At 39.6% G+C, this 26,887-nt stretch overlaps 1 long non-coding RNA gene across 4 annotated transcripts in view; it reads right to left on the bottom strand.

The window, feature by feature from the left end:
- Positions 1-2,615: 2,615 nt before the first annotated feature.
- LOC115836100 overlaps positions 2,616-26,887 on the bottom strand; it is a 30,651-nt gene continuing 6,379 nt past the window's right edge. The window contains exons 1-5 of one of the 4 annotated variants that reach the window (XR_004031101.1): positions 16,631-16,818; positions 11,188-11,321; positions 8,081-8,174; positions 7,256-7,832; positions 2,616-3,178 (exon numbers count right to left, since the gene is read on the bottom strand). This is a non-coding gene — a long non-coding RNA (uncharacterized LOC115836100). Of the gene's footprint in view, positions 3,179-7,177; positions 7,833-8,080; positions 8,175-11,187; positions 11,322-16,630; positions 16,819-26,887 lie in introns of those variants that run through there. The other 3 variants (XR_004031098.1, XR_004031100.1, XR_004031099.1) reach the window with 3 other exon arrangements.

Genomic DNA, 26,887 nt, shown 5'->3' with positions numbered 1-26,887 from the left:
CAGGGTTGGGACTGCAAGAGAAAAGAATTTTGCTCCCTTGGGCTTGGTTACAGTAACAACATTCTTAGGTTTTTTTCCTGTCCATGAGCATGGAATGTTCTTCCATCATCTGACAAAGGGCTAATATCCAGAATCTACAAAGAACTCAAACAAACTAACAAGAAAAAAACAACCCCATCAACAAGTGGGCAAAGGATATGAACAGACACTTCTCAAAAGAAGACATTTATGCAGCAAAAAGACACATGAAAAAATGCTCATCATCACTGGCCATCAGAGAAATGCAAATCAAAACCACAATGAGATACCATCTCACACCAGTTAGAATGGCCATCATTAAAAAGTCAGGAAACAACAGGTGCTGGAGAGGATGTGGAGAAATGAGAACACTTTTACACTGTTGGTGGGACTGTAAACTAGTTCAACCATTGTGGCAGACCGTGTGGCGATTCCTCAGGGATCTAGAACTAGAAATACCATTTGACCCAGCCATCCCATTACTGGGTATATACCCAAAGGATTATAAATCATGCTGCTATAAAGACACATGCACACGTATGTTTATTGCAACACTACTCACAATAGCAAAGACTTGGAACCAACCCAAATGTCCAACAATGATAGACTGGATTAAGAAAATGTGGCATATATATACCATGGAGTACTATGCAGCCATAAAAAATGATAAGTTCATGTCCTTTGTAAGGACATGGATGAAGCTGGAAACCATCATTCTCAGCAAACTATCGCAAGGACAAAAAAACAAACACCGCATGTTCTCACTCATAGGTGGGAATTGAACAATGAGAACACATGGACACAGGAAGGGGAACATCACACACTGGGGCCTGTTGTGGGGTGGGGAGAGGGGGGACGGATAGCATTAGGAGAGATACCTAATGTTATGTATACATATGTAACAAACCTGCATGTTGTGCACATGTACCCTAGAACTCAAAGTATAATAAAAATATATATATATAAGAGAACATTCTTAGGTTTTTTATTGCATGAAAATATCACAATTTTCTATAAGTTATGAATACAGACTCAATCATTTTCTAGGAGCCAGAACTGACAACGACTCCTGCTACTGCTGCTTACTGTGTGACCTTGGACACCTTCCCTCTCTAAGCCTTAGTTTCTTCCTCTGGAAACTGAAGCCATAATATAGTACCTATGCTTCATGTTGTGAGAACCAGGTGGGATTTTCTTGCACAGTGCAAAGCACAGTGCTTGGTGCATACTATGTGTGCAAAACTTCTTTGTTCTTTTTACCGTTTGTCTTAATCCATTCTGGCTGCTATAACAAAACACCTTTGACTGGGTAATTTATATACAACAGAAACTTATTGCTCACAGTTCTGGAGGCTGGGAAGTCCAAGATCAAGGTGCCAGAATATTTGGTGTCTATTGAGAGCTAGTTCTTCATAGATGGCACCTTCTATGTGGTAAAAGGGCATAAGCTCTGCCAGGCCTCTTTCATAAGGACACTAATCCTACCCACGAGGGCTCCACCCTCATGACCTACTCACCTCTCAAATTCCCCACCTCTTAATACCAACACATTGGGAATGAGATTTCAGCATATGAATTTTGGGGGGACACAAACACTCAGAACATAGTACTGTTATTCTCAGGAGATGGTGGCTGTGTTCAGCTCTGTTCTGATGAACTCTGACAGTATTCTTACCTTCTCATCAGCAGCTTTAATCTGTGCACACTACTCTTCCCCACACTTGTAGAAACTCAACAAATAGGATCTGTGGCTTCCTAGAGTTCCCAATCTAGTGGGGGTTACAAAGGTAACTTCAAAACAATGTGGATGAGAATTATTGGAGCAGAGATATGACATTGTTAACTTTAGGAGTACTGGAGGCAGGACTGGCTATATAGCTTGTGAGTCCAATGCAGAATGAAAATGCTGGGCCCCTTCTTCAAATTTCAAGATGACAACAGCAGATAATTAAACCGTGCAGCGAGTGGGCCCTTCTGAGCTGGAGGCCCTGTGTGACATCAGTCACACATCTGAGTGGCTCGTCCTGATTGGATGGGCACATTTATTTCATGCAAAACAATTAGAGAAGTTTTACCGTTTGAAGATGTAGGTGCTGAGCTAGACTTTGAAGGATGGAAAGAACTTTGAAAAGATGGGTAGAGCAGCCCAGGCACATGATAAAACATGTGCCATTTTTAAATTCCCATATAATTAAAAAAATTAAGTGAGATTTATTGGATTAAAGTGATTTGACAATCAGGAAGGAAAGGGAGATGGAAAAACTGTACTACTGAACTTCAATTATCTATTAACAAGAAGCAGTCCAAAGGATTTTAAGAATAGAAACAAGATGAGATCAATTTAGGGAGATGTCTGTGGTGGCCGAAAGACAGATGGATTGATTCTTGTGATGGAGTCACAGGCAGCAGGGACCACTGTGGGTGAAAGCAACGCATTCCTTAACTGGGAAGTGGCAGCAATCTTCTTTTTACCTCTATTTCTCTGTAGTCTATTAGTCTATGTATTTTTTTTCCACATGAAACAAGGGTCTGTTTCTACTTGGAAGACATCTTTAATTATACAATGCAGGCCAAAAAAAAAAAAAAAAACTGGAATAATGGAATTTTAACCAGATTTCTTTTTCTCTGTAGACAGCCTTTCAGGGACATCTCCATTCTGGTTATAGAAGGAGACCTTGAAGTCACCCAAATGTGCATTCAAAATGTATCACCTTTCCTTGGCCTTTCAAACAGACTAGTATTCCAGAAAAACCATGTCACTTTGCATTCCGGGCAACGCTTTGAAGACGTCATGAATGAAACACTTGCCCTATTCATCCCCGAAGAGAAGCGCAGGTCTGTGCTCGCTCCGTCTGTCTGTCTCTCATCCTGACAAACTGTCTTCAACAGTGGGAAATTAAAACCTTCTTCCTTCCTTTTCTGTTTTTCTTATAATAACTCAGCCTTGAGTCAGAGGTACATGCTCAGCCTCCCAAAAGTGCTGCTGTCATGGAAAGGAAGATCCTTTTGTTCCCTAATTTATCATCTCTTAAAGAAAGCTACAAAGTTCAGGATGACGAGGATAGAATCAGCCATCTGCTTAAACTGGGGCATGCATGCAGGGAGCTGGATTTTAATACCTGTAAGATGCAGAGATAGAATTTTTTCCATGTTGCAGATTCTGAGAAAATAAGAAAAAGTGGTGAATGTATTTTAATGTTAAAAGAAAGCATAAAAATCCAAATTTTTTAAGGAACAATGCTCCATAAAGTAAAAATTTAGAATTTTTTTTTTTTTTTGCTCCCCAATTAAACTTTTACTGTGTGTGTTAAACTACATAAATGATGTAGCCCTTTCCAGGTCTCAGAGTCCTTACCTGTGACAAGAACAGATGCTTGCTGAGACCCCTCCTGCAGTAGGGCACAAGGTTGGCACTCTCTGGCTGGGTGCATCTGTGTATCAGATGCCTATATAGTGGGTAGGATAAGAGGATCTACATTCCTGCCCAAATATGTGCCCACACAACACCAGTACCTTTGAGCGTGGCACTTACATAGCTAAATGTCTGTATTTCTCAGATGAAGGGAGTTGTCCTTGTTATTTTCTCCCGGATACTGTGCGGATGACACAGCATCCTCGGATAATTAACATTCCTCTAACCCTGTGTAACCGACCGGGGTAGGACGGAGTTAGCAGCTGCCAGGTCAAGTAGAATCAGAGAGTGAGAGAGGCATCCTCAGAGGCATCAAGAAATGCGTGCATTTCCACGGCTCCAAGAACGGGCCTGCGCGGCCCTTTAGGAATTTCCTCCGTAGGTCTAATTAATACATCTAACCAGATCTTAATATACTCTCTTCATTTTTGTTGCTTTTTTTTTTTTCAGATGGAGTCTCACTCTGTCGCCCAGGCTGCAGTGCAGTGGCACAATCTCAGCTCACTGCAACCTCCAACTTCCTGGTTCAAGTGATTCTCCTGCCTCAACCTCCTGAGTAGCTGGGATTACAGGGACACGCCACCATCCCCAGCTAACTTTTGTATTTTTAGTAGAGACGGGGTTTCACTATCTTGGCCAGGATGGTCTCGATCTCCTGACCTCGTGATCCATCCGCCTCGGCCCCCCAAAGTGCTAGGATTACAGGTGTGAACCACCGCGCCCGGCCCATTTTCATTGCTTTTTAAAAATATGACCATTCACTTTTTACATTTCTTATGTCACACACACACACACACACATCAAAAAGTGTCTCATATTTGCACTGAAATGATTTTTCTTTAAGGAAGACACATGGCAAGGGAACCAAGTAGGATGGGCTCTGGGAAATGTCTGCTGTCCAGAGTCTGGATTGTGGAAAAGGATCTGCACCAAGACTCAGATTGTGCCAGGCGGGGAAGTTAGTGAGTCATGTAGCAGGGCCCTCCGAGGGCCTTGGAGCAAAGCCCTCTCTGGTGACCACAGGCCCAGCAGGGGTAGATCGTGAGAGTGAGTGCAAGTATAGAGAGTTGTTAGCATTTGCTGCTTCCTGGTGAAGGGTTATTGGGTGAGGACCAGCGGGTCCCTTAGAGCACCAGTGACTTTTGGGAATTACCTGCAAGAAGGTACCAGGAATAACCCCCAACTTCTGTCACTGAACTACAGGAAAGTAGCAAGAAGTTGCACCAGTAAGGGGCAAGAATGCTATAACGAGGTGTTTGAGCACGTTGACAACCATGGCGCCAGGTATGTCTTTTCTGAAGATTTTCCGGTTACTCAAACATGAGAGTTCAGATTTCTAATACCAGGAATAATAGAACCGCACATAAGCAATGTGCCTCGCAGTCAACACCCTCGCCTGGGTCACTTCCCTCCTTTTCCAAGAATACTGAAAACAAGGCTCTCAAGGAGGCTTAGTGACCTGCCCTGAATCACTGAGATACAGGATACAGAGCTAACAGACCCCATAGCTTAGAAGGTAAGAGTCTCGCTGTTTCCGTTTACCACTCACCTGACTGTGGTTTCCTTAGAGGACACATCTTTCCATTTTCTTTAAACCACTCACTTTGTTTGTAAAAATAACATAGATCACTTGTAACATACTTTAGTTAGAATATCGTGCATGTATAGAAACACGATGGAGGGAAATCCCTCTTGTTTCTTCTCTTTGTCATTTCCTTTGAAGATAATAATACATTTGGGCCTGTAATTATTTTTGTTTTTATTTCTTTTATAGCATGGCTAAGTGGAAAGAGAGAGAGAGAGAGAGAGAGAGAGAGACGAAGGAAGGAAGGAAGGAAGGAAGGAAGGAAGGAAGGAAGGAAGGAAGGAAGGAAAGAAGGAAGGAAGGAAAGAGAGAGAGAGGGAGGGAGGGAGGGAAGAAGGAAAGAAGGAAAAGAGAAAGGAAGAGAAGGAAGAAGGAAAGAAGGAAATGAAGGAATTCGTATAATTTAGGAATTTATAGTAGAAGGGATAAAACAGTTCAATTCAAAGGGTTGCTTGTATTTGGTGATTTAAGCAAAATGCATCAAACACTAGTCATGAGTTTAAATTTCAACTCCATGAGCAATTCAATATGGCATTCATTTCTATTGGAGCCACTGTGTACATTTTAATTGAAGAACCAGCAAAGTTGTTTTGTGTTGTGTTGTTTTCTCATGTCGTTGCATACCTGTACACTCCCATTTTTAAAAAAACTAATACTCCTTTTTTCTCGTTTAATATTTGCATTCCTTTAAAATACACGTGCTATGTAGCATCCTTCTCTCCTTTGCACCTTTGCTGTCTTGCTGTAGAAGGTCATACTCCTTACAGTGTTTGTCTCTCTCTTGAGATTTGATTCCAACTGGGCAGCAGGACTGAGCCAAGCCTGGGGTGTCTAACAACCTCTGTGAGCGGGAGAGGCTGCGGATGCTGGCAGGCTCGGAAAAGCGTGGACTGGTGCGTATTGGAGTATGCCGCCACTAACAGATACTCCTCGGGTTTCTCCTCCTTTTCTGATACAGGGCTTTATAATCCTTTCAATTTCGTGACCTGCTTGGGCTCATTCAGGCTTGGCGTGGAGCCAGCTCAGAAACATTCAGACATACCCATGGTCAAGTCCAAGGGGAAAGCATTAGAAGAAACTGTTCTAAATCAGTTTCTTTTGTGGTCACTATGGCTCTACTTCATCAGAGAGGAAGAACATTTTTAATCATCAATACATTTTAAACACACAAAACATTTCAGGGATATAAAAAGCTCTCTTGGTCCTGGATCTACTAGTTATCAATGCTGTGAAGAAGAACAAATACCCACTCCTTTCCGAATCAGCTTTCCCTTCCGTAATGGTGAGTGACAAGAATACCCCAGCAAGATGATATAACAATTTTATAAAATGCCACGTAACATTTGGGGTACGTACTAAAGTATTGGGATATTATTGAAGTATTGGGATATTAGACATTTGTAAGTATCCACATTAGGATTTTTTTAATTTTAACAATGGCAGCTTTGATATCATTTGAACATTTTTAAAATAATACCATAAGAAAAGCCATCTTCTACAAAAATACAGTTAATGCCAACTGGTTCTTATAAATGCCATTTCTCTTCTTAGATGACCTCTCTTCTCTATTGCTTAAATTACATTGTTTACACTTTTGTTGACATATGTGAAACTGTTAAATCAAGGTTAGCCCTAAGCTGCCTCCTTTCACATTTAAGTTCGGCCTAAAGGTTTTTCTGCACCTCGTGAATGATAACAGGTGGAGGCGTAACCGACTGTAGCCTACACCTGTGCCGGTCACTGAGTTTCGGCCAAATGTAGCCAGACGTTCAAACCGTGTTCACACAAGGCAAACGCCGAGCTGCCACCCATCCAGCTGTTTCTGTACCTCACTTCTGTTTTCTGTTCCTCACGTTCCTTTTTCCATAAATCTTCTTCCCCCGCATGGCTGCGCTGGGGTCTCTGAGCCTACCCTGGCTGAGAAGGCCGCCCCATTCACAAATTGTTCATTACTCAATTAGACGCCTTTAAATGTGATCCAGCTGAAGTTTTTCTTTTATCAAAACCAAGGCTAATTTTTTTCTAATTTAAAATATACAGAATCAAAAATATGTAAAATCAATTTAATGCTAATTAGCTTGATTGTGGTGATTATTTTACAATGTATACCTATATCAAAATATCACGTTGCACACCTTAAATACATTTTTATTTATCAATTATACCTCAATAAAGCTTAAAAAAGAATTCAAAAAGGAAACAATAAGAATAATAAAATATACAGCAGTAGTGCAGAATACTTATGCATATTTTTGGTCAGTCAGGTGTGTTTAAAAGAATCATCTTAGTTTTTGATCCTTGCTGTTACCAGAAAACTCGTAACAGAAATATAGCCCCAGGGGGTGGATATTCAAATGGATCTGTTTGTGTAGCTCCCATTAGTGATGTGAAGTGTATAAAATATGTATTAAAAGGTTTCCCTGTGCTCACTCACCCCTCCACGACCTCTGCTCAAGCAGCGTCCGACAGCTGGCTGCCCCGAGGGCCAAGCAGTTAAGCTACAGAAAGAAAGCGTTTTTTCTGAAGGCCAAAACAAGCTGTGGAGCGCAGGCTCTCGGGGACAGCTACTTCCAGCCGAGGCTTCAATGTCCAGGAGGCGGACGGCGCTGTCCTCCCTGTTTTCATAGCTCTGCAGGCACCAGTGAGAATAACCCAGCAAGAACCGCTTTTCTACCGCCAGCAAATGCTACCGTGGGTCCAGAGAAGCCAGAAGTCCCAGGGACACCCTGAGTGCCCGGACGACCCTCTCTGTTGCAGGAATGATTCTCTCTGTTTTCACCAGCATTGGCCGGGCCTCCTTCCCCATACTGACGGGATCTGAGGGGAGACAATGGGGCAAAGAGTCAGATGAGGCAGACAAAAGGTTGATTCTGCTACTGTGGCCTGTTACTAATTGGTGCAAAGGAGCTATTGAAGCCATCACCCTGATGTGCAAGAAAAAACAAAGCAGAAAAACCAAGCAAATAGGCTTAGATGGGATGCCAAAATGACGTTTAACACACACACATCCGAATAGAATTGATTGGTGCGTTTTATTTTCAGACATTTTAAACGTTCAAACTGACCTTCATTTAACCCTCAGAAATTCGATTTATTTCCCACGTGCAAGATTTGGACATTTGCATTCCACGTGCCGCTAGAAGAACTTGCTTCCTGCTCCTGTGAATATTGAAATAAAGACACATAAAAAGGAAGAGAGGAAAAAGAGAAACAGAGGGAGTGACAAGGGAAGGAGGAAGGAAAAAAAGAGAAGCATTCTTGAAACCAAATAAAATCCTTAATGTCAGGTGGAGTAATTCTACCGTGGGAAGGTCTCCAGGCTGGGGGAGAGTAGGAGGTAGAAGGAAATGAGGAAAGGCAGAGACCACAGGATGTTAGGCTGAGATTTTTCAATCCAAGTAAAAGAGTATTTGACAGTTGATATATATTATTAAATGCTACCACAGTCAGAATCTTTGTAGCGCTCTCTGTAGTTCTTTAGCCACAAATCCACTAAACTTCCATGTATAGTTGACTCTTGAACAATGGTGGGGAGGTGCCCGGGTAGGAGCACCAGCCCCCTGTGTGGTAGAAAGTCCGCATATGACTTTTAACTCCTTAAAACCTTAGTCACTCATAGCCCACTGTTGACTGGAAGCCTTATCAATGATATAAACCGTCGATTAACACATATTTTGTATGTTATATGTGTTATATACGGTATTATTATAATAAAGCAAGTTAGAGAAAAGAAAATGTTATTTTAAAAATCATAAGGAAGAGAAAATGTATTCACTGTTCATTAAGTGGAAGTGGGTCATCATAAAGGTTTTCATCCTTGTCATCTTCACGCTGAGTAGGCTGAGGAGGAGGAAGGGGAGGGGTTGGTCTTGCCGTCTCAGGGGTGGCAGAGGAAGAAGAAAATTTGCATATAAGGGCACCTCTGCGGTTCAAACCTGCGTTATTCAAGGGTCAGGTGTATAGAGAAAAGTCATGGAGAAAAAGGGGAGTGCTGTCTAAAAACTCTTCCTTATGAAAACCTCACTTTTAGAGCAGCCTACGTGACAGCAGAAATGCAAACATCTGGAATGGGTGATTCAATGAATATCTCTTATTTTAATCCAAATGTGCAGCCTCATGTAGTCATTCAAAAGCGTCTATTGGCAGCAACTCTGCAGCACAGAAAGCAAGTTTTCTCTTCGGAAGGTGTGTCGTCTTGCTCTTGGATTTTTGGAGACCCAAGCTTTAGAACTTGTTCATGATCATGACTTAGAAAAGCTCCTCAAGACACTAACAACCTTGTTACTACCCCCAGGTCTGGCACAAAGTTGAGTGCCAGTGAGATCAGTAAGATTCGCTCAGCACTCAGGAGTAAAGCTGGAGAGGCCGTGGGTATGGCCTATCGAAGGGTAGGGACAACAGTGTTTTGTTCATGAACATAGAAGGACTTCATAAAATCAACTGAGGGTCAGAGGCCAAAAGGTTGTGTTATTCCTATTTGTATTGTTATCTAACATATTGAGAACTTTTTATCACTGTATTAAGTATCGATACAGTTGTAAAACAGCCGATCTTTAGAAAATGTTAAATTGCAGAACAATAATCATCCAATAAATTATATATTATTTTAGGTTGAGAGTTGAAATAAAATGTACAATTTGTAACAGCTACCTGCAAATTTGCCAACCATCATACAATCATAAAATGTGATTAACTATTTGAAAAGAAGCATTTCAAAGATTAAAGAAATAAGTAAGTTCTTCTCCAAGAAAATAAAGATAGTTGTATGTATTTGTATTGTATAGAATCATATTGATGTCTTATTTTCTATATAGTATGAGTGATTTATGGAAGTTAATGACCCTTATCCTTTAGCTCCTCAAACAAACACACTCACACACACACACAAACATGCACACAGACACACACACACATAATTTTTCCTGGAGACATGCATGGGGCTGTAAGGATTTTTCTTAATTGATATGGAAAGATTCAAATATGTAGAATCACATTTTCTCTCCCCTCACTTAGAAACCTTTGCATTTTGTGAAGTTAGCAGTTTTATTGATCAAGTTGTTTGTCAGCTTAATGAAACAGTTGGTTTATTGAGTATTTTGGGTAATGAAACCATCATTAACTGTACCAGGGAAGGAAAACTAGACTACAAACTTTCATTACCGCATATATTTGATAAAAAAGGTTTTTTAAACTATATTTTTTCATAGTAAAGATGGTACCAAATGCAGTCATAGAAATATTAATAAGGCATAGTATTATGGTGTTGGAAAGAAACACAAAATTTATAAAAGTTATTCTCTTTATTTCAGGAAAAACTCTATTCTAACCATGATAGTTTTTACCAGTCTTTAATGAAAGAAGCTTAGCATTTTCCTTGAAAATTACCCCTAAAGTCTAACAATAGCTCTATTCAAGAGTTCCTATTATATGTAATTTTTTTAATGTCCAATTTTTACCAGTTTCTCCCAGAAGAGAAATAATTGATTTCCATTCTCTGAATGACTTAAAAGTCTTTCAATTAAGTGTTTATTCTTGTAAGTGTGAGGGTAGTCTGAAATCATGACCTGGTCTCCAAGCAGAGACTCCATTCAGTTGGGTCATGCTTGTTAGTCTCTTGCAATGGGGTAGGAGAAAGAATCCCATAAAAATTACTAATCATCATTAAATCAGTCACATGTAACATGAAATAATTTGACACATGAAAAATTTAATGAATTGTGTGTCAGTCTAGTATTTTTGGTTCTATAATTATATCAATTATGCATCAATTATAATTACATCAATGTATACAGAACTATAACCAATGTATATTTTTGTTGTTGGCCCCATTGATAGGAAAGCATTTAAGGCTTTAAAGAGTGGCTTCAAAAGCAGTAAGATGTTGTTTTGTGCAGAATTCTAAGGGACACCCGAATCTTGTCTTGGCACAGCCACCCTTCTCTAATGGAATGCCTAAGGGATACAGATGAAAGGTAAATCCAAATATCAGTTCATTATTAATTGGGCTAGACCCCAAATTCTAGCTATTTGTAAATCAAACTGGAAGAGGTTGCTTAGACTAGACCTAATAATCTAAACCTTCTCCCAAGAACGAATCTTACCACAAGATGACCATAAAATGAAAGCAGCCAGCATTCACATCTAAAGAAAAGAAGAAAGCAAAGACCGATACCTGCTGGCTTTCTTTCCAAGCCTGCCCCGTGAAGTAGGAAGCCAATGAGACTTACTTATTTAGTAAGTAAATGTAGCCAGTCTTCTGCTGCAGTCTTCTTCTTCTGAGCCAATTAGATTAGTGTTCCATTCACTCTGAGAAAAACAAGGAAAGTAGTAGGTACAGGAGCAGGAACCTCACTTCATCCCTTGCAGGATTGTTGAGTGCTGGAAAATGCGGGCCTATTCTCTCACCCTGCACCTAGAATACTCTGTGGAAGCAGAGGAAGGCATCAGCTCCCATCCAGGATAGTTCACCTAAGACCACCTCACATGCCTTGTACACAGCAACCAAAGGTAGAATCAGGAAACCTTCAGACAGAGTCCCAACCATCTGGGGATGATCTCCAACAAAGAAATTCCAGGGCAATGATCTAGAGTTGTAATTCTTTGCTCTGTAGATAAAAATTCTACTAAAAGAAAACAATTTTGTCATTATTTCCTGCTGCTGTCTATTAGACTGTGCATTCCTTGGAAGGAAGATCTGTTCTTACTGTTATCTGTGTGCCTGGCAATAAATGTTTGATGAATGAATGGAGCAGTCAGAGGAGATACCCAATTGATTTTCACAGTAAGGGTCATGGAGAGGAGAGGCATTTGAAGAAAGCTGCACAACCAAACACATTAAATATAACAATTTTTCATTCTGATTTGTAAGCTGAAGATAATGATACAAAATATTTGCATATTTTATTAATTACACACACACGGCTGTTATTCAGCTTCATGTTATGAGGTAATAGGAAGACACAAAAGAGGAGAGAATCCATCAAGTAGAGTTACAAGGGGTTCTGCATATTACTAAGCATGCTTTTTAAGTTTCTGAGCTACAGAAGGTATGTAAGTTATTAGAGGAATAATTTTAAGGGGAGATATCAAGGCTTCCATCTTTAACATGAAGGCTGTAGATATGCGTCCTGATCGGGCATGTGCCAGGCATTGCACCAGACACCAAAGATTGAGAGAGAAATAGAGCACGACTCCTGGCCTCACAGAGGTCCCATTCTAGCTAGGTTTCAAATACATCCGTGGGAACGTGGGAAAGGAAGTACTGTTTTTTTATGTGCATCTAGACGACTAGTAGGAGAAAACATTTTTGTAAGATCTGAAGTATAATGAAAATATTTCCCCATGTTAACTTTGGGTGGAGGGATGTATGTTAGGCCAAAGTTAGGTGGTATGGTCCGAATGCTGGTGGCCCCCAAAGTCCATATGTTGTAACCTAATACTTGATACGATGGTATTAAGAGGTGTGCCATTTGGAAGAGATTAAGTCATGAAGGCCCCAACCTCACAAATGAGATTAGTTCCCTCCTTGGTGGGGGCATCCTTACCTCTTCCACCCTGGAAGGACACTGCAAGATGATGCCATTTCTGAGGAACAGGCCCACATCAGACACTGTATCTGCTGGTGTTTTGATCTTGGATTTCCCAGCCACCAGAGCTATAGACAATAAATCTATGTTCTTCATTAATTACCCAGTCTCAGATATCTTGCTATGCAGCCCAAAGGGACTAAGAATTATGGCAAGAGAGTAGATTTGAGGAGGGGAGTTAAAAGGGAAGAAGATGGAGACCATGGCATAACACAAGGATGAAAGTGTATGGTGTTCCTTGGAGACTTGGCTCTCTGGTGGTTAAAGCAGAACGTGTAGGTGTGGAAAGGACTGAGAATCCATGGAGAAGAGAGTGGTGGGAAGAGGCTTTAAGACAGACTGGGGCAGAGTGTGAGTACTCCTGGCTCTGTGCTGAAGAGCTGACCTGTCAGTCCCTCAAGGTTGACCCTACTTCCAGATTGGTGTTCTCTGCTACTCTCCTCAGGGACCCTGATTCCAAGCTCTTTGCTTGTTCTCTGGGATCATACTTAATGAATTATCTCCTTTATCATTAGTCTCTCCTTTTTTCTCGTGTTTTCCCTTTAGTCTAAAAAAAGCTTGAAATGTCTTTCATAATTAAAAGAACTAAACACATGGGTGCCCCTCACCAGCCACCATGCTCTTTCTTTTCTACCCTTCCCTTCATGAAGACTGATCCATGTTCCTAGAATTACTTCATCTCCCTTCCTCCTGCCTAATCCCACTGCAATCCCGATTCTGTCCCACCATTATATTCTCCCTGCTCTGACAAACATTACTGACCCTGTTATTGCCAATTCTCTGGGACCCTTTTGCATCCTTATCTCAGTGGATCTCCTGTTGCATTTGCGTGTCATGCATGTTCTCCTTCTGGGTCCTTTCCACTTCCCTGGCTTCACATGCGTTCACTTCCCTCGTTTACCACTCATTCTCTGTCTCAGAACGCAGGCCCTCCTCTATCTGCCATTTAATGTTGATGTCCTTCAAAATTCAGCTCTTGTTCTACTTTTCTTCTCTTTCTATATTCTTTTCATGAGTAATTTCATACTCACTCATGGTTTGATCTGCCAAATATATATATGATGATGTCTTTGACATCTGTCTCTCTAGCTTGCTCTTCTCTGAATTTTAGATTTCTATATCCAACTTCCATCTATCCATAACCACTTGCCTATTCCACAATATCTCAAACTCTCAAAATTCAAGGGATGGTGTAATGATCTCCTCCAAATCTGCCCTTTTCTTGTATTATCTAATACCAGCTCATGGTATTATTATTCACCATGTCATAAAAAACAACTCATTCTAAACTACTTTCTCTCTTTTATTAGATTCACTCTTTCAGATAACTAATCACAACATTTGGTGATTTTATGTCTAACATTTTTTTTTGCTTTTCTTTTTTTTTTTTTTGAGATGGAGTTTCACCTTTGCTGCCCAGGCTGGAGTGCAATGGTGCAATCTAGGCTCACTGCAACCTCCACCTCCCAGGTTCAAATGATTCTCCTGCTTCAGCCTCCTGAGTAGCTGGAATTACAGGCATGTGCCACCATGCCCGGGCAATTTAGTACTTTTTTAGTAGAAACAGGTTTCTCCATGTTGGTCAGGCTGGTCTCAAACTCTCGACCTCAGGTGATCTGCCCGCCTCAGCCTCCCAAAGTGCTGGGATTACAGGCATGAGCCACTGCACCCAGCCTAAAATGTTTTTTAATTGTATCCTTTTCTCTGTACAAATACCAGCTCAACATCTGTTGCCTGCATAACTACAATGTCCTCCCAATCAATACATTTTACCCCACTCTTATTTCACATTTATAACACTCTTCATCCAACCTCTACAGTGAATCAAATTAGATGTGATTATGAACTTCCCTGATTAAAACCTATTATTGATTCCTCATTACTCAAGATATACAAACTCCATACCATGGTGTATGCTTGCTTGTTTAAGATCATTGAAAGGTTTCTCACTGAACTTGAAACGAAATCCATATAATTTACCACGATCTCCAGGGCCTTGCGAGGATGGTCCTTCATTAGCTCATCAATCTCATTTCTAGCTGCTTCCCCCACCCCCACTTGCTTTTATAGGCACAATGGTCTTCCTTTGGTTCTTCAAGAAGTCACGCTCTTTCTTAGCATAGGACCCTTGCAATAGAACCTTCTCCAATTTTTGCATGTGCTAGTTTCTTCTCATTTTCAAATGAGACCCGCCCAGAGAGCCCATCCCTGGCCATCACATTTAAAGTAGATCTATCCTCTCACTTTGTATACCAATAACTTACATTTTCCTTCATAGTATTTATCAGAACTTGCACTACTTTTATGTATTTGGCTCTTAAGCTATAGATTGCTAACTCCGGAGAAGCTGGGTGAGCTTCTTTTCTGGTTTATTCTGGATCCTCAGCAGAGTACTTGATCAGCAGAGGTTAAAGGGCTTCATGAACCCTTCACTCCTACTTCCTTCTCCATCCCTCTGAGCTTCAGCTTCCTACATCATTGTTTATGTTTTCATAATACTGAACTGTTTGCCGTTATTGAGAAATTTTAGGTACCTTTTCTCCTGCTTTTATAACTGCCTGGATAATAATCTACGCTTCTTTTTCTTCTGAGCCTAGATGACTTTTTGAGCCTCAACTTGGCATCTTTCCTCCAGGAGGCCTTTCCGAAAACAGAGGCGATGCTCAGTTCTGTCCCTTTGAGCTTCATTGTCCTGGTCCTTATCTGTAAGCAGCTTTCCATGTTCTATGAAGATGACTGCTTTTGGATATCACCCCACCCTCCCAATCACACAGCCTTATGCAAATTCCTTACAGGAAGGCCCATATCTCATTTCTCCTTGTACCCTCATCTCCACCTATAGTGCCTAACAAATAAACACTTCTCTAAGGACCCTATTTTTGAACTTTATTCTTCAGGTAACAGAGATTTCAAGAGTATTAAGCATAAATGTGGTGCAATTCAGTGTGTTATTTTAAATAACCCTTCGCGGCTCTATGGAGGCTGGACTGTAATAGGCAGAGCCTGATGCACAAAGATGAGACCCTGAGATTGGACAAGCAAGAGACACTGCGCCAGGGCAGCGTGCAGCCAAGGTGGCTTTAGAGACATAGACTCTAAGACAAGAGAGCCCATTTGAAACGGTAACGACAGGGAAGGTGAACAAAAGGAGTGGGGAATCTGAGATGACCAAGTTTTCTGATTTGAGTGAGTGAGTGAACAGTATAATCATCTATAAAAAGCAAAATGGTATTTGACAAGGCTGCCAATGTGGTGCAATTAGTATTCCAATAATCTGTGAATTCTATCAGCCTCTCCCATCAATCACAGAATATTTCAGTTTGTTCGCTCTCATTTCTGAATTAACTAATGTTCCTTTTGCTTATTTGTACACTCGAATATTTACCAATAGTGTAAAGTGAGAATGGGAGTACTTTTCTTTTTTATTAACCCATAAGTCCATTTGTCTTTCATGTTCAATCTTTGTAATTTAGAATGCAGCCAATACAGAGGAGATACATTTCCGTTTTACTTTCCTGAAAGATAATACTCTCTCATGGTAAAGTAACAAATTTTGCACATTTACTTTAATTGTGAGCATCAACTACTAAATTTCATTAATCCTTCTCTTGACACCTGTATAATTTTACATAATTCCCAATTTCTGTCAATTCTTAATTTAATGAACTTCATTCCAGTGACTAAATAATGAGCTTTGAGAAAAAATATATATAATCCAAAGAATTATCTTAATGTAATATGGTTTTTTCCTGCATGAATTTTGTATATATACTAAGAGAAAAAAATCTAATAAAATGTTTTTAAAGTGGAAAAAATTTAAATATCATCAAAATAATTAAAATGCTAGTCCATATTAGACCTATCCTATTTACCAAAGAAAGGCTTGCTCAAATATTTCCTTCCTAGCAAGTGTCTTAACTTTAAGACACTTTTCATTTTCCCCAATTATAAAATAAGAATAGTAATTGAATTAGTCAAGGGTTTGTGGAATGCAATTCAAATTAGTTTAGGTACAAAAAGGCTTATTACCACAGCTTCATGAAAAGTGCTGAAGATAGCAAGCATGCGTTCACTCAGGCAGTGTCCGTGAGCTCAGACGAGGGTGCTCTCCATCACTCATGCCCGCTCTCCATTGCTCACGCCCGCTCTCCATCACTCTTGCCTCTTTTCCCGGGATGAGCTTCATTTCCAGGCAGAGGCCGTAATATGTGAGGTCCTATTTAAATCTGAACCTGTCAGAAAAAAAGATTGCAACTTCCCTGCTCTTTCCAACAAGCTTTCCAAAGAGAAACAATTAGTGATATTTGGATCATGTGACCATCCCTGAACCAACTAATGGTTTCCAGGGAGAAGGCGGACCCTGACTGTCCAGCTCGTGGGTCCAGCCTTTGGTCCTGGGAAGCAAGATCAATTCCACCAGACCTGGAGGTGCCAGAGAGCTGCACAGAATCAGGAAAGGGTGGCCCCCTTACGAAGGGGAAAACATACAGCAAAAACTAGATTTCCAGTAATACACATTCGAAGGTGGTTGACAGGGTAAATTAGAGAGTGGATAAAAGCACATGAAAAACCTCCATAAATGATGGCTTTATTAATTACTAGAGTAAAATATTAATACAATCATGACCAATGTTTTACCTTCTGTGTGCAGAGGAGAAGTCTGTCTCTGCTCAACCAGTTCTTGGGCCTTTAATGTGCAAGTTAAATGTAAAGGTAAGAGATGCAGAGTTGGAGAATCTAGGAAAGTAAAAGGGATCATACATTGATCTAACATTTACTGAGTCTCTATCCTGTTCTAGACATAGTTCTAGGTGCTGGAATACCACAGAGGACCTAAACAGATGAGGTCTTGTGTACTTGTGTAAACAAAATAATTTCAGATACGACTAAAGACTAGAAGTCTATAATACAGAAAAATAATATTAAGATAATACAGAAGTCTTACTAATAATATTAAAATAATTCAGAATAATAATATTAAAACTTGACTAGGATTGAATTACTTTAAATCGCGTGGTCTGTGGATGCCTTGGCAGGAAGGTGATACGGAAATGATCCAAGTCAACTAGTACCTACTAGTTGGATTGCAGTGACCAAGACTGTCAATAGTAAAGACAAAGATGGAGAGAAAACAGGGTCCTGTATGCTCTGATGAAGGATTTCAATTTCATTTCTTTGAATCAAAAGGCACTAGAAGCCGTTGAAAGATTTTGAGCAGAGAAATAACATAATGTGATCTGCTTCAGGCTATTTAAAAGCATTATGTTAGCTTGTAAAAACAAAATAGAAGATAAAACAGATTAATAGGAGCCACAGTGGAAACAAGGCACTGATTAGGAAGCTTTTGCATTCCATGTGGTGATGATGATGACATGGTGTATGGAGGTTGCCATAGAGATGAAAAGTAGACCAATATCAGATACATCTTGGTGATAGAATTAGCAAGACTCAACGTTGGGTTAGATGTGGAATCTGAGGGTAAAAGAGATCAAGGATGGTTTCTAGATTTTAGTGTTTAATAACTGGGTGGATAGAAAGATAGGAGGAGTAATCAATTTAGGGATTTAAAAAAATCGACAAGAGTTTCCTTTTGCGCAAGTTAACTGAGCTGTCTATTAGACATCTAAACAACAGTGTCAAATAGGCAGGCAGCCACATGAGTTTGAATGGGTTAGGCTGAGGGTATAAATATTAACATCATTAGCATATACATAGTATTAAGAGCTCCATATTGGATGAGCTATCCTAGGGAGAGGGTTTGGATACTGAAGACTACAGGACCTAGAACTAAACTCTGAGACCCAAATATTTAGGTGCTCAGCACAAAAAGAGGAGACAATAATTTGACTTAGAAGAATACAGTGATCAGTGAAGTACAGAAAAGAAAAGCATAGAATTGCAATGTGGTGGAAAAGAATCTTTGGAATAGAACTGATGTCAAATGCATCTGAGAGGCAAAGTACGACCAGGAGAGAGAAATGATCCTTGGATTGACCAACACCACAGGGGCCTTTGGCATCTTTGGTACCATTGGTGACCTGGACAAGAACAGTTTCAGTGGAGTGGTGGTAATGGAAGCTCAGACACTGTGGGTTGTAAAGAAACTGCGAAGTAAAGAATTGGAGAAATGGGCCAGTAGCTATAGGAAGACATGGGTCAGTGTGCTCAAGGGAGAGTTTTCTTAAGCCAGGAATGTATAGAATAAGCTGACGATAATAATTCAGAAGAGGATGGGAAACCGAGATGCAGAAAATGGAGCATTATTTGCTGGGTAAAAGTCCCTAGAAGTGGAGAAGGGCAAAATACAGAGCACCAGTGAGGAACTGCCTTTGATCAGAGCCAGGGATCTTCATCCACCATCACAGAAAAGAAGACAAAGTGTGTGGGTAGAAATAGAAGTATTTAGACAGATTTGATGGTGAACAAAGAGAAAGTTTCATTCTGAGAACTTCTATTCTCTCAATTACATATGTGACAAGATAATTCGCTGAAATTTTAAACCATTGGAAATATCTGAATAAAAAGGGCAGAAAATTGTTTCAAAAAGTGAGCAAGTTAAACAGTATAGGCAAAGATGCCTGGATTGTAGGGTTGTGTAAACTGCCACTGGATACTTATGGATGGTTTCAGACAGAATGCAGCCAGCCAGGGCGTCCATTGTTCTCCAGCCACGATTAATACACAGACAGTTGGGTTTGACCAAGTTAGGTATTTTGCTGGTGAAAATGACATTGAGAAAGTGGCAAGGGAGGTTTGGGTGTTTGAAAGCAATTAACTTTCAGGAAGTCTTGCTTATTATGAACGGGAGCCTTTCTTGGTATTTTTTTGAGGTAGCTCCACGCAGATTTACAACAACTTGACAAGGACATCGTGGTGTGGGGTTGGCGTTTCTTTGAACTTGACCCCGCACTGAGAACTCTGCCTGAACTGCACAGGGCACGTGGACTCTTCGCGGTTATCATATCATCATCGTATTTCCATAAAGGCCGGGTTATCTTTTAAAGAGATTTAATAATAAAATTTAAAAATAAAATTCCCAGTTTATTGTTCCAATAAATAAGGCTGTGTTCGCAGCCACCATGCCCGTTCATTCCCACGTCGCCTGTGGCTGCTTTTGCATCACAGCTGCAGAACTGAGTAGTCACCATGGCGACCACGCAGTCCACCAAGTCCAAAACATCTACTCTCTGGCTCTTTAGAGAGAAAGTGTGTCTACCTCTGATTTAGGACATAAACCACGTGGCCCCTTTCTAAAACCCTTCTACCTTTCCATTCCCATTTTTCCCACTCTTCTTCAAGCTCACTCGCGGTTCCACAGCCACATGGACATCCTTTCTGCTTCTTAAATGGAGCAAGTGCTTATCAACCACAGTGCTTTTGCCCCAACTGCTCTGGGACCCGGAACACTCCTGCCCAGATCCTCATAAGGCCAGCTTGTCTCACCATTCAAGCTTCCGCCTCCACATCTCCTCTCCAAGGACGGATCTCGGGCACTGCATGCCACAGTTTCCCTCCGAGCACTAATTACGGTTGCATACTTACTTACTTGCTTGCTTGCTAGTGTGCTTATGGGCTGCTTCCCTCCCTGAGAATGTAAGCTCTGTTGGGATGGGGCCCATGTCCACTTCTTGCTCACTGCTTATATCTCCAGAGCCTCAGGCCTGGCACCAAGGAGGTGGTCAGTGAATACTTGTTGAATGAATAAAAGCAAGAGAAGAGTTATAAAGAGCTAAGCACTTTGCAACGTTGCGTGTTTTCCTTCATGATACTCCTTTGAGTTCCATCTTTTAAAGAGTTTGCTGTCTAGTTGAACACATGGAGAAATGGCCTTGAATATAATCCAATAGAACACACTTGCAAAGCAGCATGCAGGATTAATGGTACAGGCAGGCTGCAGCTTATTCAAATGCTCGGCCTGTGCTTTGGAAGTACATCTTGGAGACTTATTTCTGTGGTTATGATTGCTCTTCATGAATCACTGGGGTTTAGCTAGACCATATAGAACACTAATAATAAATGCGCATGTGAAGAGAATTAGATCAATTATCCAAACACTATAATTCAGTCAAAACAGGATTTATTGCTAAAGGATAAAAAGAGTTTTCCCGTAGCTTAAGCCTGAGCTTAAGTGTGACTGCTCATTACGTTCACTGGGTACATGTTTTGCTGTTTACTTTGCCTTTTAGGATGAGACTAATTTGTATTTGCATGACACTTTTCCAGTGGCTTGTGAGAAAGCACGTGTGACTGAGAGTTAAAAGCCTAGGTTGAACTTCCAGAACTGTTATTTCAGTGAAACCCATGTCCAATTTATTTAATAATTATTTCTAGTTTTAATTGTTTCTAAGTTATCATTTTCTTATCCATAAACATGTTCTTACATAATTTGAGGAAAATGAATCAGAATCATTTATTTTCTTAAATTTTTTAAAGTGCATTGCACTTTAGAAAAAATAGTCACCATCATTATTATTAATAAATGGCTAACGTTTAAAATATATGTGATCACTATTGATATTACAAGTATTTACTGTGGTAATATCATCAGCAAACTGTCACTCCTAGATCTTATCAGCCCCATAGAGGAGATATAAAAACTGTCTCTGGTAGTATTTTTGAATCACTTGGGAATGATTTTTTGTTTTTCACTGTTAATGGAGATCTCCATGACGTGGGTCCTAGGTCATGTGGGAAATATGGGGCATGGGGCTAAGAACCAAGTTCGGAGTCAAACAGACCGGTATTCTAGTTTGACTACAGCAGGTAGTCATGGTATTAACCATATACCTTTGGGCAAGTGACTTCTCTATGCCCCTGTTTTCTCCTTTATAAAATGGGAATTCAAAGTAGAACCTATTGCATTAGATTATCTTAAGGATTAAGTGATATAAATAAAATAAAAAGCACTTATAACCGTGCCTGACTCATAGTAAGAGCAAAGCAGGGATTCGCTCTTATCAATAATTTTTTAAATTAGACAATCTCCTTTGATTTACATATAAAAAAGAAAAGGGAGAAAAACTTAATCGACTAAAAGCTTTGCAGGGAACAGCAGGTGTGCAGCCAAGTGCCCATCCCACGACACTCTCGCCTTCATCAGTCTCTACTCCTCACATGTGTTAGCTTCATCCTGTCTGACGAGCTTCCTCAGCCCAGCAGGAAACATGGCCTGACAGAATTGTGGTCGACATCTCTCACCCTGCCCATCAGAACATGCTTCACCTTATTCTCTAGATTCTGTTTGAAAAATTCCAGGAAATAGCTCCTGTTGGCCTGGCTTATGTCCTGTGCCCAACTCTGGGCCAATAATTGTCCTCAGATTGTCCTAACTGTACGCCTACTATGTAGTGCACAGATTCTGGAGCCACACTGAATTACAGCCCTGCCCCTACCAGATGTGTCGTCTTCAGTAAAGTACTTACTTCTAATTCAGGCTCTTCATTTGGAAAATAGAGATGATAGTGGTATCTATCCCAAAGCACATCGTCGTGAGGGTTAAACAAACTCACACGTATTAAGGACTCCAAAGACTATGGCTTATGGGAAGCACTCAGTAGTGTTGGCTCCCTTGATCATCCCTGGAATTACTGCGCCATCAATATCCCTAGTCAATCTACTACTGCCAGAGAGGCAAGGTCCTATTGGAACATGGAAGTTTTTGCCAAACTCCAAGTCATAAGTAAGGTGGGAGTGGGATTTGCCCAGAGGAGGCAGGGTGCATAATTATGATTTTAGATCTTCCCTGAAAGCTAAGAAAGGATACATTCAGCAGGAAGACAACTTTCCATAGCTGTGCAGATGTGGGCACGTCATTGCACGTATTTTTATTTTAATTTCCTCATCTGTAAAATAGATTATTTCGAAGATATTTCCAGTTCTAAAAGTTTATAATTATTTTGTAAACACAAATCCCCATGTAATAAAAACAAAGAAATAAAACAAGCTACAAATTAATTTGCTACTTAATTTTCCACAAATTCTAACTTTTGAAGGTCTAAGACATAAGCCAGAGTTTTTATTTTCTTCCTAATTCATATTATCAATTTTGCCAGGTCTCACAAAATTCTTGTGCTATAAATTAGATGATATTGTACCCTACTTCATGAATAAGGGAAAGAATGTTAAACAATGTATTTTCAAGGTGCTTATAACAACTGTTTTAGGAAAATCTGGGATTAAAGTAAAATCCCACAGGTATTGTATATTTCCTGTCATTTCACTGAGTGTGCCTCCATGCTCTCCCTAGCACTGTAGAGCAGCGAATTTGGTAACATTCTCCTTTGAAGAAGTGCAGTCCTCAATGAAGTAACCATATGCCTCCCCAAAAGAGTTTCAAAGTATCAAGAACATTTCCTGGATTATAAACTCCTAGGAGAATTTATTTTATATAAACCACAAAGTAGATTCAAATTAGCTAATAAAGAGCCAAACATTATTTTCACACTAGGAATTAGACAGGTGTCAAAGGGGGATTATAAAACATAAACATAGAGCAGCCTCTTGCTTCACATTCAATAACTGCTGCTGCTGGCAATTCCTCAGTAAATAATGGCTTAAGAGGCTGGAGACACTTCTTGAAATAACTGTTCTAGATTTTTTTACATTTAAATTCTCCTTTAAATCTCAGCTAGCATCAAGAAAAAAGACATTTAAAAACAGCTAACAAGAGATTATTTTCACATGCCAGAAATCACATATATAAAAGTAACATCAAATATTGTATTTGTGCTGCATTAAAAACAGTAAATTTTAAAAGGCAGGAAAAAACTAACTTTTGATTATTTCTTTTCAACCACTAAAAAAAAAGGCTAAGATAAAGATACGTACTTTGAGTTATCACATAAATAATTCTGGAGATCTACTGTATAGCATGGTCACTAGAGTTAGTAATAATGTATTGTACACTTACATTGCTAAGAAAGTAGCTCTCAAGTGTTCTCACTACACCAAAAAAGGGCAACTATGTGAGGTGATGAGTATGTTAGTTGGCTTGATTGTGTAACTATTTCACAATCTGTACATATATCAAAATATCATGTTGTATACATTAAATACATACAATGTTTGGCAATTATGCCTCAATAAAGCTGAACAAACATATGTACATATATATGGTAAGAGCTCTTTTAAAAAGACCAAAAATAACAGCTTTACATGTATGAATATCTTTTTAATTAGCATCATTTTTAATTTGTGATGAGGAAGATGATGAATAGCATCAATACGTGGATTATTTTCATAAGCTTTAATGTCCTTTAATGAAAATGAGAATAACATTGGTTTTTAAGGTATAGTGAAGTTTATTATTACTATTTCCTGGCTCCTGGTTATTTTCTCCCTCTGAAACTGGGTGGGAAAATAAAGAATAAATCATTTTTGGGTTGTATGTATCACTCATGTATCATACATGGCAATAGTTCAAGGCCCAGATAATTTATGGAACATTACACTTGGCTAAACAACCACCCATCTCCAGTGGAATTCACCGATTAGCTCTCCTTTGGAAAAACCAAATCAAATCGAAACAAAATAAAACCCATATTTTCCAATTCTTCAGCCAGAGTGTATCAAAGGAACATTTTCTTAGAAGGAAAAAAAAAGATCAATAGGTATCTATTCTGCAGTATGTGAATCACAAAACTCTAAATTTTCTACCATGTCTCAGGGTCCTGCAAGGGATGTTTGTCACCATCACAGTTATGAGGCTTTTCAGATAGAGACGCGCTCCAGAGTCCTCCAAGAGACACATTTCAAGAGCACTTCGGGCAGATCAGAAAACCTGCCCAGCTGGAGAAAAGCCATAAGCTCATGGGGGTTTGCTAAAAGAAAAGGGGGCGCTCTGGGTCTCCCCATAGCCTAATTAGCTTCTACTTCACTTTAGCCGAGAGTGGATAAAACCTTCAGAAATGTCCTGTTTCTGTTTCCATTCCACTCTCTCCTCTTCTCTGTTCTTTTCCTCCCCATTTTCGCAGTCTCCTTTCTTCCTACATTTATTCCCTCCCCTTTCATTCTTCCAGCGGAAAATAAGAATACATGGTTTAGAGGCGGTGAATACGAATTGGCAAAGAAATACCATTCACATGCCTTTCTTTTTTCTGACTTCTGACTGGATCATCTCTCGACAAGGGCCTCACACACAGTCCACAGGAGTTATATGGGGAATCCACTGCATTGACAGGGAATCCACTGCATTGACAGGGAATCCACTGCATTGACAGGGAATCCACTGCATTGATAGGGAAGTGTTTGCTCCGATCAAGTTTGTATCACACCTTGAGGAATTTGGAAAATAAGAGGCTTATCTCTTATTTGTAACTTTTCTAGAGAAACCCCACAGTTTCCCTAACATGCTAAGATTAGAACTAAAAAAAAAAAACAAAAACAAATTATGTTCTTAGATTTAAGCCAAGGCAAAAGTTTGGATGAACCAATGGTCTCTGTGTGGGAATGTGAAAATCCAGGAAGGCGGTATCACAGAAGAATTCATGAGGAATGCTGGAAGAATAGATTTCACTTTACAATTTTTACTTTCTGTATTTGTATAATGCATGAATGAAATGTATAAATTGAAATATGTACTTGAAGTTCTTGAAAACTACTGGATAAGAACACCTTCTGTACCAAAAACATTCTTTTTAGCCATATTAAATAAGCTTTTCTATAAAGTTCTCTTTTCAAAATTTTGGAACGGTAATTGGCAATTTGGATTAAGCTTTCGCTATTTAGGGGCTTGTCATTATTTAATACTTGGGTTGATCAGGTTTACCCTTCCAAAGCCAAACATAGGTTACTATAGATGATCTACCATTATAGTGAGATTAATAGCCTAACCACAAAACAGATGGTATTTTCATTTGTTTTTCATCTAAATTCATATCATTGCCCTCAGAGCTGGTTATCCACGTGAATGGTACCTACAACCTGCTAGTCTATGGAATTTCTGGAGGACAAAGCTCTACCTGAAAAGCATTTCCTGAACAATGCTTACATGGAAATCCAGAGAAGATCCCCTCAAGATGTGCAGTGGGAACCACATTGGGAAAGATAGATTTTAAAGCATAAGGGCATGTGTGTCGGGGGGAGGGGGGGTGGGGGGGGCAAGATTTAGATCTTCTTAACTTATTGGTGAGATGTTTGATAAAAGATATTGGATCTTCAAAATCCTCTTTTTACAAAGAATAACTACTGATTTCAAAATCATTTCAGTAGTCTTCATTACAATTTTTGATAGACCAAACAAAATCTTAACCCAATAATTGCAACACCAAAGGCCAACATTAGAACAGAATACTACAGATTAAGCATTCCTAATCAGAAAATCTAAAATTCAGAATACTCCAAAATTCATGCCAACATCACACCACAAGCGGGAATTTCACACCTGACCTCATGTGATGGGTAGCAGTCAAAACACAGGTGCACAACACAACATTTATTCACAGTTCCCAAGGGGGTTACTGTACGGGGTGCTTAATCAAGCACAGCATTGTAGCTGAAAAACAGACACCTGCCATTGTTTGTTGTTGCTGTTGGTTAGCAGCTGATACAGGTATCTGGTGATGCTCTTGTGCTGCTTAGCTAGCCTGCACACATTGTTTTTTCACTATATTAACGGTATGTCATATTTGTGACTGTGAAGTACTTACGTGTGAATAAGCATACACAAAATTGCTTATAGGTAGCATATAAATTCAGTCATGAATGATGGTCATGCCGAACAACCACAGATTATCCACATGGGTGGCTCAGGTCGTGGCATTTTTGCTTTCTGATGGCTCAGTGTACACCAACTTTGTTTCATGCACAACATTATTTAAAATATTGTTTAAAATTACTTTCAGTCTGTGTTTTCAAGGTGTATTTAAAACTTAAATCAATATCATGTTTGGACTTGGATCCCATCCCCTAGATATCTTATTATGTATATGCAAAATGTTCCAAAATAAAAAAATCCAAAACACTTCTGATTCCAAACATTTCAAAGGATATTCAATCTATACATATTACTAATACCAAGAAAACAGAAAAATGTTAACCAATTATGGGCAAATTTTAAAATACTGGTTTAACACTGCCACTTACTAGCTGTAAGACCCTGAGCAAATTTCTTAACTGTGCTAAACCATATTTTTCTCATTTGAAAAACTTCGATAATCATTAACTACCCAGCCTAGAATGTATTTCTCAATGAGTAAAGTGCAGCTGCTGTTGTTACTGTCATCATCATTATCATGTTGGCAATGTAGATATTTAACTATGGCAAGTCATCATCTAGATTGTTAGAAT

This window comes from Nomascus leucogenys, chromosome 7b (genome assembly GCF_006542625.1).
Source record: "Nomascus leucogenys isolate Asia chromosome 7b, Asia_NLE_v1, whole genome shotgun sequence".
In the NCBI taxonomy this organism is placed as follows: domain Eukaryota; kingdom Metazoa; phylum Chordata; class Mammalia; order Primates; family Hylobatidae; genus Nomascus; species Nomascus leucogenys.
The sequence above is the reverse complement of the archived record's forward strand: the minus strand, read 5'-3'. Positions and strand labels throughout refer to the sequence as shown.